The following is a 17,956-nucleotide window of genomic DNA, read 5'->3' as shown; positions in this document are numbered from 1 at the left end:
TTAAACCCTAGTTACAGCTCTACAGACTTGCTTTGCTGTGCTATTTTTCTAAGTCTGCCTTGCTGCCTTGGGGAGCCTTTGCCAGTGTGTCCTGTCTAGCTGACTGAGGCGAAGCCAAGGCTGCCCCCATCTCCAGCAAAGAGCAAGCCAAGAGTCAGAAAAATAAAAAGAATAATTCCAGTTTCTTAGGTCTTTGAAAAGCACTTGAAAGTCCCCTCCGAATGCCCCGCCTGTCATTCCATAGTCCTGAGAAGAAGCAAGCTCTCCTCTGGGCACCAGCCTCAAAAAAAAAGCAGACTTTTCTAGACCCACATGGTTTTTCCAGTCCTACAGACCGGGCCTTGCAATGGAGTTGTTTGCTCTTTTCTTATGTAGATGTGAGGCAGACCAGTTTGATGACAGCTCAGACCTAATCATATACTGAGAATGATTTTCTTTTGTTTGTGTGTGTGTGTGTTTAAATTTCTGAGATCCGGCACTGGCATCATGTAGTCCCTGGCCTTGAACTCACTGCATCGCCCAGGGTGACTTTGAATTTTTGATCCTGTTGCTTCCACCTGAATGCCAGAGTCACGGGTAGGCACCACTAGCCACACTCGGTTTCGTGCGGTGCTGGGATTCAAACGAAGGGCGTTGTGCATACATACTAGGCAAGCACTCTGTCAATTGAGACTCACTAGCCTGAGTCCTTGCTCCAACAGCTTCTTTCCTGGAATACCAACCACTTTCCAAAAAGAATTTTAAAGAGGCACTGGAGAGATGGCCCAGTGGTTAAGAGCACTGTCTGCTCTTCCAGAGGTTCTGGGTTCAATTTCCAGCACCTACATGGTGACTCACAATCATCTATAATAGGATCTGATGTCTTCTTCTGGCTTGCGCACACACACACACACACACACACACACACACACATATATACCTAGAGAGAGAGTATAAATAGATAATTAAAAATAAAAAAGGATTTTAAATCACAGCAGGGTTACAGACATTCTAAAGAGAGCTAGAGAAACAGGGAAGTTGAAGTGATTCCGAGGGCACACACAGAACAAGGAGAAAAGATACGAGGGGACTGAGAAGAGCAGAGGGATGGCAAGACAGGTCTGCTCACAGCCACGAACACCCTTTCCATGCGAGCAGAGGCCCCACGGAAACATGGCTGTGCTGTGGGAAGCCAGGCGGCCGATCACACCAAATCCCACCAAGCCAATATTTGCTTTCTGTCGGTTCCAATTCTAAGCCGGGGGAAATGATTTCTGCCTGCGGAAATGAGGGAGTCGACTGAGAGAGGACACCCGCTGACACCACTTCAGCTCCTCTGTGAAGCTGAGCTGTGACCCCAGCTTGCTCCCCCAACTACGCAAACAAAAACTCTTTAGAGGCTGCCCAAGCTCCTTAGGGATCAGCTGTCGCTGTCCTAACTGCTCACTTCTTGCAGTGAGGTTATCTGGCCCATGGCAAAGTTCCTGGCACGATTTTCTCCATCATCTTACATTGCCAGTGGTTCAGAATGCCTCACAGAGACGGCTTCGGCCTGACGTTAGGCACTGAGTATTCTCTCTTATTTAGTCACCTCACTACAAAATGTCAAGGTCTCCAATCCTCCTGGAGAAAGAGAGGCTGAGAACAGCAGCTACGCTTGGGGCTGCCACTGGTAGACTCACCATTGAGCTAGCATCAGAAATTCAGTTCATCTATCTTATTCCAAAACTTCAGTTTTCATTCCTCTTGAACACGCGTGAGGAGATGGGAGCAGAAACTGCATGAGGACATGTTATGTGACCAGCACAACGGGAGCTATGGAACAAGTCAAGTCAGAGACCCAGTGGCTGGGTACCGAGTACCACCGGAAAACGGCGCAAGAGAGGCAGAAGGGAATAAGAGACACCAGCATAGGTTCTTCTGTGTGCGCAAGGTGAAGCCTTGTCGTCTTAGACTGAGAGGTGCTGCCAGGCTGGGGCCTCTTTTCTGGAAGAAGCTTATGAGAGACCTGTTCATGAGGACTCTCTCCTTCTGCACTGGAGTGGAAGCTGCAGAAAGCCATGCGCGTGGACCAGGTGGAAGCAGCCAAATGGAGCTTGGGATCTGGCGGTCCCTCTTCTCTCCTCTTCCACCAAACTCCAGCTGAGCTCAGGGCAGCATCCACAGTCTGGAGGCAGTTGCTGGGTCCGCCAGCAGAGGTCTCCAGAGCAGAGGGCTAGAGGGCTTGGGGGCAGGGCAGGTTGCACACAGCTCTCTACCCTTTCCACAGGTGTCCACACGCATGGGTGGTCTTTACTCATGCATAGGTGTGTCAGTGCTTGTGTGTATCCTTGTGAGTGGGAACGTATCTGTGTTCGTGGGCATGAATCTACAAACAAGACCATGAATGCTGGTCTGTGTTGCACGTTTAGGCGCGCTGTGCCGTAGCCCCGTGAGTAAGCGTGTGCCTTGGGTGCCGGTATAACTTATGCATAGCCATGCATGCTTGAGCTTGTGAGCAAAAAGGAAAAAATAAGTAACGCGAGCTAGGTGTGGTATGCACACCTGTAATCATAGCACCGTGAAGGAAGAAGCAGGAGTTCAAGAAGCCTGTCTGGTCTACAAAGCTAGACACTCTCTGTAAACTAAGGAGAAGCTGAGTGTTGTATGGTGGCTCACACCTTCAGTCCTGGCATCCAGGAGGCAGAGGCAGGCAGATCTCTGAGTTTGGGCCAAGGTTATATTGTGAGACCCTAAAAGTGTTGGGGGGACGACAAACAGAAGTGGTAAGTCAAAGGAGGATTTTGACATCTCAGCACCGCCCCGAGTTTGTCTGTTAAAACCCCTTTGTCAGAGGGTGCTTCCGATGGCCAAGGTTTTGGGCCTATTCTGATTCCGTTTACAATCTGTAGGCCTTGTTCTTTGGGGGAGAAAGGTAGGCAGGAAGAAGGTAGGTGACTGGTGGTAGCTGGTGGTGGCTGGTGATGGCTGGCTTGCCCATAGAGGACAGAGGGCCGCGACTGTGGGACAAAGCCAGCGCCAGAGACCAGCTCTGCCCGGCTGCTGGAAACCCCAGGTGCAGGCAGCCATTTCTTCACTGGGGCTGAGGGGACAGAGCAGCCCATGCCTGGTCAGGGGGCCGTGTTAGTTCCCAGTGTTTCTATAACAAACTTCACACAGAGAGGCTTACAACATCACAAAGGTCTCATCAAACAGCCCCTGGGACCAGCTCCCAAGGGCAGCATCCCAGAACTCAGCTTAAGGGTCGTCAGGGCTGCCTGTACTGAAGCAAAGGGACCCTTGCCTTTTCCAGGTCTAGGGCCTTCCTGCTGTGTGTGCGGCCCCTTCTGCCTTCAAGGCAGCGCCTTCAGATCCCTCACTGCTCCCACGGGCTTCTCCTTGCTTGCTGCCCTCTCTCTTCTGAGGACTGTTGTGACAACAGAGACCCCCCCACATAATCCTGACAATCTTCCTGTCTGTGGAACCTTAATGTGATCACACCTGCAAAGCCCCCGCCTGTGCGATGACCCACGCCCAGGTTCTGGGCACTGGAATATGCACATCTTTCTCAGGTAGGGCACATTTTTCTGAGTATCAGAAAGAATGGCAGGCAGAAGAGGGTAACACTTTTTTCTTTCTTTTTTCTTCCTCTTTCAGTTAATAGGTATTGAACACAAAGCCTGATACATGCTAGGAAAGAGCTCTACCGCCTAGCCTTTATTTTGAGATAGTCTCGCGAAGTTAATTGCCCAAGCTAGGCTTGAACTCACCAACTACCTCAGCCTTCTAAGTAGCTTGGATTACAGGCCTATACTAGGAGGTCCTGCTAGGGTTGAGGAGGGACATTCTTTTTAGATTTAGTTTTTAAATGTTTAGTTATATGTCTGTGTGTCTGTCTGCGTTGGGACATGTGCACGTGACTGAAGTTGACCACAGACACCAGAAGAGGACATCAGAACCCCTGGAGCTGGAGCTACACGTGATTATGAGATACCTGAAATGGGTGCTGGGAACCCAACTCAAAATCTCCACAAGAGCAGTATTGGCTCTTAGCCGCTGAGCCATCTCTCCAGCCCCACAGAATCCCTAACCCTCCCACAGTTTTACTGAGACTCCCATGAGGATACACTCCCCTTCTGAGGACACTTGCCCTTGCTACGCTATGTAGGGAACTGAACTGCTCCAGCACTAGGAACCAGCTCTGGCTGGTGAAGGGCCACCCCTCGTCTTACTCTCCCGCAACCCGGGACCAGGAACTCTATTACTGGGTATTGATCGCTGGGCCCCTCTTCCTCCTTTGTCCCTACCAACCCACTCCATACTCAGCCTCTGGTCAGGCCTGGGTCTGTATCCATGCTCTTTGGAGGCTTTTCATCAGCTCTCCTTTGGTCTCTCTGGCCACCTTTTGACGATGGGGCTGTACCCTGCCAGCTTCGGCCCTCTTCACATGGGTGAAACCACACCCACGGGCTCTCCCAGGGAAAGCCCAACCACACAGCTCAGCATGAGGAAGGGGGACATGCATGACAGCATAGGTCAGCACTGGGGGGGCCAAGGAGACTACCAACGTCCCAGATGCCTTCCAAAGCAAAGCTCCACAGCCCAGTCGGCACCACATCTGGAAGCAGGCTGGAAATTCCAACCAGGCTCCCCTGCTAGGAAATGTGTCAAATCCTCCCAGAGATTTCATGGAAGCAGGAAACCCTGGAGAGGGGGGCTGACTCCACAGGACCTCAAGAGCGTTGGAGAAATCCAGATGTCACCAGGAGTCCACAGTCCTTAGCTCTGCCCTCAGCTTTATTCCCCCCTTACCCCCAAAGAAAATTAAAGCCGCCTGGAGCAAATGACAGAGCCCATGTCTCCCTGGGACCCACAAGTTCCTGTGTGCGTGTGAAATTCTGAATTCTTCATAGATACTGAGTTATTTTTTCCTGGAGAGAAAAATGTTGACATGCCTTTGGAGGGTCATCTGCCCAGAAAATCCCCTGATACATGAAGAAGGCATGGTCTCTCTTCTCTCTGACACATGCGCACGTCTCCCGGAGGCCCCGGCTCATCCTCCTCAGCATACTGGTGTCCTGGGGTCTCATCATCACTCCTCGCCCAGCTCATCCATTTCTCAAAGCTGGAGTCACTGAGCAGGACTGGCCACTGGCTCCTTCTTCATGTCCAGCAAGTGTAACTCTCCAGAGACTGCCATAGCCACAGATCAAATGGCTGCAACCAGCCTCGTTCTCCTCTAGTTCTGGAAGCTGGAAGTTCAAATTCAATGTCATTGGGCTAAAGTCAGACATCTACAGGATGGAACTCCCTGAAGGCTCAGGAAAGTTCACTTCCTTGCTTTTTTTAGTGCCTAATAGATGTTTATATCCCCTGGCCTATAGCCCTTTCCTCCACCTTCAAAAAGTGTCTTTAATCTCTGCTCCCTTCATAATATTGCCTTCTCTAATTCTAACTTGTCCTCTGTCCCTCTTATAAGGTCACTTGTGATTAGATTAGACCTGCCTCAACAATTGCCACCTTAAAAATCTATGACTTAATCACACCCGTGAAGTCCCTGTTGCTATATGAAGGTAGCACTTTCACAAGTTGTAAGGTTGGGATTCACTGTTTAGCCTTCTGTAGCAGAGACCTCTCCCATGTTAGCGTACAAAAGAGTTCCACAAGCCGGGCGATGGTGGCGCACGCCTTTAATCCCAGCACTCGGGAGGCAGAGGCAGGTGGATCTCTGTGAGTTCGAGGCCAGCCTGGTCTACAAGAGCTAGTTCCAGGACAGGCTCTAAAAAAAAAGCTGCAGAGAAACCCTGTCTCGAAAAACCGAAAAAAAAAAAAAAAAGGACAAAAGAGTTCCACACTAGCCTGAAATGGAGTATAGCAAAGGTTTATTTATCTGGGGATAAACTCACAGAAAGAGTAGCAATCTGCAGTCCTCTGCGTGAGCTGGGAACTGGAACTGAATCCAGCAGCCAAGGGGCCTGCTCGTACACTTTTCATCTGCATTTATAGTACATGAGATCACGCCCAAAGTGGGCTGGTATCTTAAAGGTTATTGACTGAATGAGTTCCCACAGCACCTCCCCCTTTTGTCTAAATACGAGAGTTCTAAGCCAAATACAAAACTATACACAATGAGAACAAATATCAAATATTGTCCAGGGAAAAGAAGAGGCAAAAACATACATAAAAATTAGAATTAAAACCAGCATGAACAACACCAAACAAGAAACATATGCTAAAATTTCAATAGTTATTCTAGCCTAAGGAGTCTAAGTCTTATAGTAAAAATGGCTTGACTAAGTCACGAGAGGAAAGTAACTATGACTATCTAGTCTTCAACCCCATCAAAGACCTGAGAAGATAAATAATATTACTTGAGTGAACAGAAAGTATAATCAAGCAACTTCCTAAAGGTACAAGAAATGACAGAGACAACCAGCTACCTGGGAAATAACCCAAAGTCTTATTTGCAATGTTGGGGCAACCAGCTTTGGCCTAGAGTAACTGACAGACCATTTTCAGAGACAGGAAAATTTAAAAATCCATTTTACCCTGTCTTGGGAATGTTTGGCAGTCATTTTGCTTGTATCCTACTTGTCCAGTCTGGGCACTGTGCATTTTATCAATGGTCAAGGCATGGACAGTTCTTTGCCCAAATGTCAGTTTTGCCAAGAAGAAAACAAACTCCACATGGAATGACTTTGGTGCCCAACATTCTCTCGGGAATAGATCAGTGCTGCCAGGAGCAATCATGTCTCACGTCAACAGAGTCCTAAGTTATTTAAATGCCATGTTTTATAGTTCTTTGAAGTGTTTGAAGATTATTTAACTAACTGAAACATTCTCTGAATATCTAGAAATCCCAACTAATATGACTACAAGTTTGACTATTATACATGACTATCTCTTAATCTATAATTTTAAATTATACATGACATTTTTAAATGATCTGCACAAACACAATACCTTAAACAAGAACAGAAATATATATACTCAGTGTAACAAAATCAACCATAAAATTTTATCAATAGACCAAGATCCATACCAATGCAAAGTATTCATCTCTATATCATATCCCCCTTATTTCCATTAACTATTTATAACCAACTCTTTTAAAATGAAAATAAACATTGTTAAACTATCATTTTGGGAATTGGGCATAGTTTTCTCCAAACTGCTTCCTGGTGTTTGTTGGACAAAGTATTTTTAGGGTTCACATAGATCTTTCAGGGAGTCTTTTTTCCATCAAACCACATTAGCCTGGCAGGAATCCAAAAGTTCTCATCTTCTATGGAAACAAAAGCAGAAACGCTATTTATTTATTTATTATGTATACAATATTATTTATTTATTTATTATGTATACAATATTCTTTCTACGTGTATGCCTGCAGGCCAGAAGAGGGCACCAGATCTCATTATAGATGGTTGTGAGCCAACATGTGGTTGCTGGGAATTGAACTCAGGACCTTTGGAAGAGCAGGCAATACTCTTAACCACTGAGCCATCTCTCCAGCCCCCCAGAAACTCTTTTCCAAGGAAATATATCCTTAGACTAAAATTTTGAAGACAAGATACCTTTATGTTGATTTAACTTAGCAGCCCCTAGAATCAAATGTCTCTCTGCAGTCAAAAAATTTAAAGAAAATCCAACAATATATATAATCCAGACTCTGTGTATAATCCATCCTTACATGACTTATTTTTCTTTACTCCTATAATCTATGACTATCTGTATTCTTTTATATTACTTTTACTGTCTTTTTTAAAGACTTTGTCTTATTTTTAAAACTATTTCTTTTTTTAACTGTCTATATTCTTTCTCTTCTCTCTCCCAAGCCTACATAATTTATCCAACACTGTAACCCATTCAGAGGTCTTTTTCATCTGAGTCTGTCTTTATTGCATATCTGTATCATTTTCTGACCAGGAGCATCTTTTTTTTTAATGCTAAGTGGGCATGGCTAAGACCAATTCTAAGGCCTTGCCTGCTTGCTTTGCCCAGTCCAACATGGCAGAGGTATGTTCACTGCCTCTGTGAGCCATGCTCACTGCCCCAACTCCAGGGATGCAGTGGGTCTATGTCTTCATTAAGCAATTTGTAACACGGTGCTCACAGACCCCATTTAAATGCTCTGTAACAGGACCAGCACGAACCAGGAAGCTGGATCTTAAAGTGTGGATTTTCTGCTTGCAGACAGCAAACAAAGCCTATCTGAGAAAAAATATGGCTACCAAGAACCTGTACTTGGCTCCCATTTTTGTGGGTCTAGAAGCCCTCTTTTTCTCTTAAACATTTTTTTAGGTCTTAAATGGACTCATGCCCCAGACAGTGGACACCAATTTGTTGGAGTACAAAAGAGTTCCACACTAGACCAAAATGGAGTATAGCAAAGGTTTATTTATCTGGGGATAAACTCATAGAAAGAGTAGCAATCTGCAGTCCTCTGCATGTGCTGAGAACTAGAACTGAATCTAACAACCAAGAGGCCTGTGCATGCTTTTCATCTGATCTGCATTTATAGTACACGAGACCATGCTCAAAGTGGGCCAGTATCTTAAAGGTTATTGGCTGACCGAGTTCCCACAGAACTCTCTGGCCATCAATTTTTTCACTTGTTGCTTCAGGGTATGTCTTACAGTTCCGACACACCTCTTTCCGTATTGGATTTCTAGTTAAATGGGCATGGCCTGTCCACTCTGCTCTAAGTGGTTTCTAAAGTTCACATTGCCTCCTTTCCATCATCAGAAGCAAGGCTTCTCTACCCTGTGTGCAGTACAAGGAGGCCATGCCCACTGTAGGGCTCTCGGCCTACACATGAGCAACATCCTCCACCCAAGAAGAGTCTACTGGAACCCCTGTGTAGTTTAGGATCTTAGTTCTAACTTTCTCCAGGGCTGGGCCTCACTTGCCTATCCATTGTTTGGGAAGAAGAATCTTAGACCCTGGTGGATGAGGTTGGAGAGGTTGTGAAGTCAGGTGTTCAGGAGAGAGAAGGGAAAGATGTGGGCTTCCCTCTTAACACTGTGCCCAGTGCCTTGGTCTCTTGGGGTTCAGCCATCCAGAGTAGTATGACCTCCTCAGCACTATGCTGCCATTGCTTCCTAGGGTTCCCAAGAGCTCTTGGAAGCCAGATGAGATGCTAAGGTGCCCAAAGGGCTGGAGGAGGTGATGCTTCACTTTAAACCTGGAAACAATAGAACATGGAGTTCATTGGGCATGCCTGTGAGGACATGCAGCCATGGGCGTAGACCATGCTGTTCCCACTGTCCACTCTGCTGTCTCTGACTCAGAAGTTACCTCCTGCAGAAAGTATTTCATCAAGTCCAAGGGAACTAAAGCTCCTCCACAATGTTCCCAGAACAGTGGAATAGTGGAAGTTTCTGTGCTGCCACATATTCCCAAGTAACCACACAGGCTTATATTAAGTACAAATGCTCAGTCAATAGCTCAGGCTTGTTATGAGCTAACTCTTGCATTTAAAATTAACCCATACTTTTTATCTACACTTTGTCATGTGGTTTGATATCTTTTCTTAGTATGGCATGCCCATCTTGCTTTTCTCTGTGTCTGCCCATGACTCCAGACTCGGCCCTTCTTCCCATCATTCTCAGTTGGCTTTCCCGCCTAACTTTATCCTGCCCAGCTATTGGCCAGAAGACCCAGCTCTGACTGACTTCTCTGACAATGGCTGCTGCCTTCTGGTGCGCTGTCTGCTGCCACCCCTCCAGTATCCCTATCCCTCACCTCAGGACCTTTGGGCCTCCTGCCGCTTTGCTTGGGTCCTCTCTCCACTCTCAGTTTCCATTTGGCTCCAGTTCACCCTTCAGTTTCAGATTGTTTCTAAAGAGGAGCAGCCTTTGTTCCTCAGCCTAAATCAAAAATCCTCTGCACCCAAATGTCCCTGCAGAACTGGGACTCCCCAGCTCCCTCCTTCCTCCACTCAATCCTCCTCCACTGTTTTCCTCCTCTGCTTCTTCCCCCCATTCCTCCCCAACTCCTTCCTTCTCCACTACCTCCTCCCCCAGCTCCCTCATCCTTCACTCCTTCCTCCCCTACTTTCTCCTCCAATCCTTTCTTGTCACTCCCTCCCCTACTCTCTTTTCCCTACTCCTTCCTCCTCCACTCCCTCCCCCATTCCTTCCTCCCCCATTTCTTCCTCCTCCAGTCCCTCCTCCTCCACTACCTCCTCTTCGACTCCTTCCTCCTCTACTCCGTCCTCCCCCAATCCCTCCTTCTCCATTCCCTCCTCCTCCACTACCTCCTCTTTCACTCCTTCCTCCCCCACTCCTTCCTCTTCTACTCCCTTCTCCTCCACTACCTCCTCTTCTACTCCATCCTCCCCCAGTTCCTCCTCCTCCTCTACTCTTCCCTCTTTTCTGTCTTGTCTCCACTAGGCTGTAATGTCCTCGAGGGTAGGAGCCCTTTCTTAGCCTCTAGGACTTTAGTCTAGTGCCTAGGCTATCACTAGGTCCATGACATAACTGTGACTTATTCATAAATGCCACCTCATGGAGTGCCTCCTGTTTGCCAGTAACTGTAGGATTCTGCCACCTTCATCCTGATTGGGCAGACAAATTTCTTTAGAGAGAGGCCCTGTGCCAGGGAAGAGGTACCAGTGCAGTTAGACTCAGTGTGAATGAGTGTGTGGTAGGGGGCGGGGGTATCTTCCTTTGTGTACTCAGGCATGCAGCGGTGTGTCGTGTATGTATGTGAGTATACACACACACACGTGTCATGGTGAGCCTGTGGAGATCAGAGCCCGTTTTCTCCTCTGCCAGTCTGTGGACTCCAGGGGAGCTGTGCTTGAATGCTTCTGGGCGAGTCTCCTGCCTCTGCCCTCCACCTCAGGAGACAGATGTTAGATTTACAGATGCATGCTACCACATCTGGCCTTTTCACCTGGGTTCCAGAGATCAAACTAAGGTTGTTTGGCTGTGTAATAAACACTTTCTTCCTCGGCAGAGCGACATTGTCAGCCCCCACCTTAATTTTTGAGACAGAGTCTCTCATTGGCCCAGAGCTCACCCAAGTAGGTTAGATCACCTGGTTGCAAGGATCCATCCTTTCTGCACTAGTAGGAGGTGTGGCTTTGTTGGAAGAGGTGTGGCACTAGGGGCTGGGCTTTGAGGTCTCGGAAGCTCAAGCCTGGCCAGTACGTCAATATTCACTTCCTGTTGCCTGCCTACAGATCCAGATGTGGAACTCTCAGCTGCCTTTCCAGCACCACATCTGCCTGCAAGCCACCATGCTTCCTGCCATGACAATAAAGGACTAAACTTCTGAACTCTAAGCCAACCTCAATTAAATGTTTTCCTTTACAAGAGGTGCTGTGGTCATGGTGTCTCTTCACAGCAATAAAACACAACTAAGACATAATGCTTGTGCATGAAGCATTTTACTGACCAGCTCTCTCTAGTCCAAATTCCATGCTTTTCTTTTCTTTCTTTTTTCCAGCTCACTATGTAACCATGGGTAAAGCTTGGAAATTACTCTGTAGAGTGGACTGGCTTAGGATTCACAGAGAATCCTCTGCCTCAGCCTTGTGGGATTAAAGGCATGCACCCAGCTTCCAGCCAGCTTCTGTTAGGGGGTCACCCAGGCTGCCCCCTCTATGGGGGTGAAAGAGCCTTGGAGGTACCATTAGTGCCCTGCAGTGGGGAATCTGGGAACATCTGAGACTGAGGATGCTCCGGATACACTGAACCAGGAAGTACTTGTGCTAATGTCAAAATCTGGCCCCAGATTGGCCTGGTCCCTAAGAGAGTGCTGGGGTTTCACTCAGGAGTTGAGAGAAGGGTCTGGGTTCCAGTTCTGTGTATCTTGGTTGTGTGTGTGGTCATTTCCTCCTCAGGAAAACAGGAACAATAATTGGACACCCCAGGGGCTGAAGAGATGGCTCAGTGGTTAAGAGCATTGGTTGCTCTTCCAGAGGTCCTGAGTTCAATTCCCAGAAACCACATGGCAGCTCACAGCTGTCTAACTACAGTTCCAGAGGATCCAACACACAGACACATACACACGGGCAAAACACCAATGTACATAAAAATAAAAATTAAATTAATAAATAATAACTGGACACTCTTCCCAGGCTTGTAAGAAAGCTGAGACATGGAGACCCTGATGAAGGGTAATTTGTGATAAGAATTACTAGCTCACCCACCCCTCCCTAGTCCGTCTGCTTGCTCAGTTTTCAGGCTCAACCTCTGGAGTCAGGAACACAATCTGTTTAAAAGGAATCACACCCACCCAGCTCAAGACTCCTCAGGACACCCTAACTGATCAGGCAGCGATGGTATGCTGGCTAGTTTTATGTCTACTTGACACCAACTAGAGTTTTCTGAAAGGAGGGAGCCTCAATTGAAAAAAAATGCTTCCATAAGCTCCAGCTGTAAGGCATATCTTAATTAGTGATTGATGGGAGGACCCAGCCCATGGTGGGTGGTGCCATCCTTGGGCTGTCGGTCCTGGGTGAAAGCAGGCTGAGCAAGCCATGGGGAGCAAGTTAGTATACAGTACTCCTCCATGGCCTCTGCATTAGCTCCTGCCCTGTGGACTATGATGTGCAAGTGTCAGCCAAATAAGCCCTTCCTCCCCGACTTGCTTTTGGTCATGGTGTTTCATCCCAGCAATATAACCCTAGGTGGGAAGTACTCTAGAAGTCTTTTGTTTTTATTAATATTTATTTTAATGAAATCTTTTTATGGACTGGGGATGCAAAGTCATTGGTAGAATACTTGCTTAGCATTCAGGAAACCCTGGGTTCAATTCCCAGCACCACATAAACCAGGCTTGGTGGCACACATCTGTAATCCCAGCACTTGGGAGGTAGAGACAATCAGAAGTTCAAGGCCATTGTCAGCTTCATGATATATGACATTCTGTCTATAAATATTTAGTTAATACACCTCCCAGGTGGTGCTGGAATTTAGACAGCTTTGGAAACCACTAGAATAAATGATGGAGGGGTTTTATTTTCATCAAAGCCAACTTTTGTCTTCCAACTGGAGGTGCAACTTGAAAGTAGCTGCCTATGGCTACAATAGTCATAGAAAGCAACATCATCATTTAGCATGGGAGGGCTGGCGTTCCTCCAGATGGTCCCAGTGACGGGGGAGGGACAATAACCTAGTCCCCTCCTGCAGCTGCCCCAGCACTGTGGCCAGCAGAGCTCACCATGAAATTGGTTCTCCATTCCTCCCAAAGCCAGACCAACAGGCAACTGGATACTGGATGAAGCTGTGGATCCCACCAGAGGAGGGGACTTTGAGAGCCAAAGAAATCCAGCCACCCCCTCCACCCAGCTCAGGTTTCTGCCAAATCCTGTACCCTTCCCTCTCGATGGGGACACTTCATTAGGCCTAGGGAAGGTCCTGGTTGTTGAATTTCTGCGAATTAAGCCCAAGACTGATAGCTGAGATGGGGGTGGCTCTGGCTGATCCCCCCGAGGCCTGGAACGGAGCCTCTCTATTCATATTCATAGAATAGAAATGCAAGCAGAAAGTGAAGATATGTGATGTGTTGGAGGTGGGACTAACCCTGCCTTTAGTGACTGGGCCTTGATCCCCTCAGGGAGGTGCCAGCAAGGAAGAGGAAGGGCATAAAATGACAGCCCTGTCTTCCACCAAGGACTCGGGGCTGTTGACGTGGGAGAGACCGGCCTGCATGGCCTTGGTCTGGCGCTAGTCCAAGGTGAGGAGGAAATGGTTTTCACTGAAAAACAAAGTTGAAAAAACAGTTTGCTGAAGGGTAATGAAAGAGGGAAAGGGGGAAAAGGGAGGGGGAGAGGAGCTCAAACTGTCTGCTCATCAGAATCACCTGGGCAGCTGTTAAAAACACAGATTCCAGAGCCCAGGCCAAGTCAGGAAAATGTTATTCTTGGTAGCCAGGCTCTCTCGTCCTTACAGTTTAAAGACATAGACTCAACCAGCTTGGAAGACATGGGTGCCGGGTGTGTCAAGGCAAAAGGATGGCAAGAGCTCACAGTCCTTAAGGAAACACCAAACCAAAGAGACCCGACCTACTCTGGGAAGAACTCCTAAAAGCAACTCACTGCGCTCCTGCCAGTCTGGAGCTCCCCTAGCTGTGACACTGCACTTCCTTTCATTCACATTTGTGTCCCCAGAGAAGGGTCTCAGGACTCTGCTAAAAAAGCCCCCTCTTGCCGGGCGGTGGTGGCGCACGCCTTTAATCCCAGCACTCGGGAGGCAGAGGCAGGCAGATCTCTGTGAGTTCGAGACCAGCCTGGTCTACAAGAGCTAGTTCCAGGACAGGCTCCAAAGCCACAGAGAAACCCTGTCTCGAAAAACCAAAAAAAAAAAAAAAAAAAAAAAAAAAAAAAAAAAAAAGCCCCCTCTTCTCCCTGTCTCCTCAGCCCCTGGCTGCCTGTGGGAGGCTCGGGCGTTCTGACTCTAGCAGGTCTCCTAAGAGGACTTTGCACTGTGGTTAGTTAGGGACCTGTACTACCCAGGTGGCGTGTCTTTGTAACAGGGAGGTGGGGTAGGAGAGAACAATAGGAGAGAGGCAGAGGTCAAGGAAGGCAGAAGACACAGGCCAACGCAAGACACTGAAGAGGCAAGGATCTGCTCTTCCCTAGAGCCTTCCAGAAGGACCAGCCCTGCAGCCACACTGATTTTAGCCCAACACTGACTTGGACACATAGCTTCCAAAGAGAGTACAAGCCTGCTGTTTCAACCACCTGCCTTCCAGACTTGGGCAGCAGACTCCAGCAGGCTCCACACTACCCGCGTCACCCACCAGCTCGCATCAGGGACTCCAGGGTCCCCACTCCCCCACCACCCAGCCTTCCTCTGAGCCTCCCTAGACCCCTCTTGCACGTTTTCAATGTTCCTTGCTGCTCCCTTCTGTCTAGACAGCCAAGCCACTGTGTCCCTCTTTCCTCTTTGGTCTCACTTTGGGTTTGGCCCCACGGTCAGGATTCTGTTCTCACCCACTACGTTAAAAGCAAGGCCTGGTGCCCCACACCTAACACCAGTGATAGGAGGCTCCTCTCCACATTCTTCGTTTTTGCAAGCACAGGTCCCACTCTCTTGATGAGACCCAGGTCACCCTCCCCCATAACTCACCCCTCCAGGAAGTCCTCCCTGCCATTTCCTGAGTGCTTTGCACACAGTAGGTATTCAGTAAACATCTGGGGTCCGGGTGCCAGCTGATGGGCTTTTAGGAAGTGGTTGGGTCCCAAGTGCTCTGGGATTAGCCCACTGGTGGTTCCTGATTGGATGGCACTATGACAAGGTGGCCGAAGCTATGGAGGCGGAGCCTGGTTGGAGGGAGCCAGTCACTGAGCCCTTCGCCCCAGTGGGTTCATTCCCACAAGGCTATTTCCTTGCTTCTTTCAAACCTCCAGTCAAATGTCATGCCATTTGCAAGTCACCTCCCCCTTAGAAGACGTTATCTTGTCCTTGGTCCCTCTGTCTTCCCTGAGGGGAGCTGCTGAGCTTCCCTACCCAGCATCCTGTGCTCCTGTCATCCTGCTCTGTCTGACCAGAATGGGGCAACAGCAGAGCAACTCAGCATGGACTAACGCCTCTGAGACCAAATAAATGCTTCCTCCATTTAGATTGTCTCTCGGGCATTTATCACAGCAGCAAGTCTAACTGACACACTGAAAATACTTTTATTATATTTTTAATTATGTATATGGGAGGAGGGGTGTGTACACGTGAGTGCATATGGGAGGAGGGGTGTGTACACGTGAGTGCAGATGGGAGGAGGGGTGTGTACACGTGAGTGCAGATGGGAGGAGGGGTGTGTACACGTGGGTGCAGATGGGAGGAGGGGTGTGTACACGTGGGTGCAGATGGGAGGAGGGGTGTGTACACGTGGGTGCAGATGGGAGGAGGGGTGTGTACACGTGAGTGCAGATGGCCAGGGAGGCCAGAAGAGGGCGCTGGGTCCCCTGGAGCTGCTGACATGGATGCTCACAACCAAGCTCAGGTCTTCTGAAAGAGCTGTGCACTCTTAGTGTCTGGATCCTCTCTTCAGTCCCCCAAACTTTCTTCCTCCTCCTCTTACTCTTCCTCTCCCTCCTCCTCCTCCTCCTCCTCCTCCTCCTCCTCCTCCTCCTCCTCCTATTCTTCTTCTTCTATAGTTCCCTTTATTTTTATTTTATGGGTGTGCATGTCTATCACCATGAATGTGCAATACCTGTGGGGGCCAGAAGACAGCATTAGATCTCCTGGGACTGGAATTACACGTTATTAGCTACCCTCTGGGTGCTGGGACTCAAACCCAGTATTCTTAACTCCTAAACCATCTCTACAGTCCTCCAACTCTCTAATTCTTATTATACTGCTTACAAAAAAATCAGGACATGTATATGTTTGTATATACATGCATATATGCACATAATGTTATCCAGATTTTACTTAAATATGTGGGTATATGCTAACAATGGGTGTCTCCATTGGTGTGATGATCATGGTGTGTTGTTAAAGATTCATTTCATTTTTAATTGTGTGTGTGGGTATGTGCACATGTGATCTGCCCAGTGTGGTTGCTGGAAACCAAATTCAGGTCCTCTGAAAGAGCAGCAAGTGCTCTTAAGTCCCGAGTCATCTCTCCAGCCTTAGTTGTGGGATTTTTGTTTTATTTCATTGAACTTCTTTTAGTTCTTTTCATCTTATTTATTTGTTTACTCACTTATTCTCTATCGGGGTGTGTGTGTGCGTGTGCATGTGCGTGTGCGTGTGTGTGCATGTGTGTGCACTCCTGGTGATGTTGAGCATACCATGACACATGTAAAAACACAGGACAGTTAGTTCTGTGCAATCAGTTTCCTCTTTTAACTTTTATATGGGTTCCAGGGTCAAACTCAGGTCATCAAGCTTTCAGGGCGAATGCCTTCACCCAGTCCCCACCATTGCCTTTTAAAAACTTCATTACCTTCTAACTGCTGGATGGTGTATCATCTATTTAATTAATCCCTCTTGTTGGACACTTGGGCTGCTCCCAGTCTTTCAGATTTATAGGTAACAGCGAGGAACAATCTTACAGCTAACTCTTTTCTGGTCTTCAGTCTCTAGTCTTGGAATAGATTCCAGAAGTGGACTCCACTGGGCTTCCTGTCCATCCCAAAGTAGGCCCTGAGCTAGCCGACAGATTCTAGAGGCATTGGCATTGAGCCTTCCCCACCACGCTCCAGGGGCTCCCCTGTTGCAAAAGAGGAGGGCCTGCTTGTTCATCCTGGCTGCCTGGCTAGCTTAGCCTCGAAATAACCACACAGAAATTGTATTACTTAAATCACTTCTTATTGGCAAACTCTTACATTTTAGTTTAACCTATTTCTATTAATCTGTATATCTCCATGTGGCAGTGGCTTATTGGCAAAGATTCAGCATGTCTTACTCTGGCGGTGCTCCATGGTGGCTCACTGACTCTTTCCTTCTCCCTCCCAGCATTCCGTTCACTCTTCCCCACCTCTACTTCCTACATGGTCACCCAGCCTATACTTCCTGCCTGGCTACCAGCTAATCAGCATTTTATTAAACAAATACAAGAAACAAATGTTTACAGGGTTAAACCATTGACCCACAGCACTTCCCCTCCCTCCTTTTTTAAAGAACAAGAACTCTGAATCTAATATTCTTTGTTTAGCTTTTCTCCTGACTATTATCCATAACAATTTGTAACCAAGATTGGTGTAGGAAGTCCATCTGTCTTTGTGTTGCTTTCATTGGTTAATAAAGAAACTGCTTTGGGCCTGTTGATAAGGCAGAACTTAGGTAGGCAGGGAAGACAGAACTGGATGCTGGGAGAAAGAAGGGCAGAGTTAGAGAGACTCTATGGAGCAACCATAACATGTAAGAATTAACCAATAAGAAACTAGAGCTAATGGGCCAAGCAGTGATTTAATTAATACAATTCCTGTGTGGTTATTTCGGGGCTAAGCTAGCTGGGTGGCCAGGATGAACAAGCAGCCCCTCCATGCAAATGTTGGTTACAAGTTGTTATGGATAATGGTCAGGAGAAAAGCTAAACA

Source organism: Arvicola amphibius, chromosome 2 (genome assembly GCF_903992535.2).
Source record: "Arvicola amphibius chromosome 2, mArvAmp1.2, whole genome shotgun sequence".
Lineage (NCBI taxonomy): Eukaryota > Metazoa > Chordata > Mammalia > Rodentia > Cricetidae > Arvicola > Arvicola amphibius.
The sequence above is the reverse complement of the archived record's forward strand: the minus strand, read 5'-3'. Positions refer to the sequence as shown.